At 49.1% G+C, this 1357-nt stretch overlaps 1 pseudogene across 1 annotated transcript; it reads left to right on the forward strand.

Moving 5' to 3' along the window:
• Positions 1–562: 562 nt before the first annotated feature.
• Positions 563–1351, forward strand: LOC112616873 (annotated as a pseudogene). The gene has a single exon (XR_003117818.1). The product of XR_003117818.1 is annotated as a borealin pseudogene (transcript).
• Positions 1352–1357: the final 6 nt, after the last annotated feature.

The raw sequence follows: 1357 nt of genomic DNA on the forward strand, positions 1-1357 counted from the left end.
GGCCAGACGCAATGGCTCAAGCCTGTAATCCCAGCACTTTGGGAGGCTGAAGTGGACAGATAACCTGAGGTTGGGAGTTCGAGACCAGCCTGACAAACATGGAGAAACCGCATCTCTACTAAAAATACAAAAGTAGCAGGGCGTGGTGGTGCATGCCTGTAATCCTAGGTACTCGGGAGGCCGAGGCAGGAGAATTGCTTGAACCCAGGAGGTGAAGGTTTGCAGTGAGCCGAGATTGCACCATTGCACTCCAGCCTGGGCAACAAGAGCAAAACTCCATCTAAAATAAAAGAAAAATTAGCCAGGCGTGGTGATGCGTGCTTGTAATCCCAGCTACTTGGGAGGTGGAGGCAGGAGAATCACTTGAACCTGGGAGGCGGAGGTTTCAGTGAGCCGAGATCACACCACTGCACTCCAGCCTGGGCAACAGAGCAAGACTACATCTCAAAAAAAAAAAAAAAAAAAAAAAAGAACTGTCAAACTTGATTTAAAATTGGAGGAGAGTTTGCCTTCCCCTTATGTGTTGCTCCCCACAGCTTCTACCGAGCACCATGGCTCCTAGGAGGGCAGCAGTTGTGTGGCCAAGACCAACTCCTTAGGGAGGTGGAAGCTCGCCTCCTTTCTTAAAGACTTCGACCGTGAAGTGGAAATACGAATCAAGCCAATTGAGTCAGACAGGCAGAACCTCTTCAAGGAGGTGGATAAACTCTACAACATCCAGATCCTGTGGTTCCCCAAGGCACTGCGCAAAGATGAATGGCTCGGCTACTTCTCCCTCGGAGGAAACAAACAGGGCTTGGAAGAGGCAGCAACAGCTGACCTGGATATCACTGAAATAAACAAACTAACCACGGAAGCTATTCAAATGCCCCTGAAATCTGCTAAGACACCAAAGGTGATACAAGTAGATGAAATGATAGTGGAAGAGGAAGAAGAAGAAAATAAACATAAGAATCTTCAAACTGCAAGAGTCAAAAGGTGTCCTCCATCCAAGAAGAGAACTCAGTCTGTACAAGGAAAAGGCAGAAGGGAGAAGTCAAGCTGTGCCATCACTGTTACCCCAGCTTTGGGCCGATTGGACGTGTCCATAGTGAAACTAACTCCAGGCTTGACACCCAGGTTTGACTCGAGGGTCTTCACAATCCCTGGCCTGCGCACTCCTGCCACAGGAGAGCGGATTTACAACATCTCAGGAAATGGCATCCCTCTTGCCCACAGCAAAGAGATCTTTCTCACTGTGCCAGTGGATGGCAAAGGGTGCATGTGATTATTGGCCAGTGACTTGCTGAGGCTTAGCATCGCCCAGCTAAATCCAGAGGCCTTGGGAAACGTTAAGAAGCTCTCCAACCATCTTGCC

Source organism: Theropithecus gelada, unplaced genomic scaffold (genome assembly GCF_003255815.1).
Source record: "Theropithecus gelada isolate Dixy unplaced genomic scaffold, Tgel_1.0 HiC_scaffold_11823, whole genome shotgun sequence".
Classification (NCBI taxonomy): domain Eukaryota; kingdom Metazoa; phylum Chordata; class Mammalia; order Primates; family Cercopithecidae; genus Theropithecus; species Theropithecus gelada.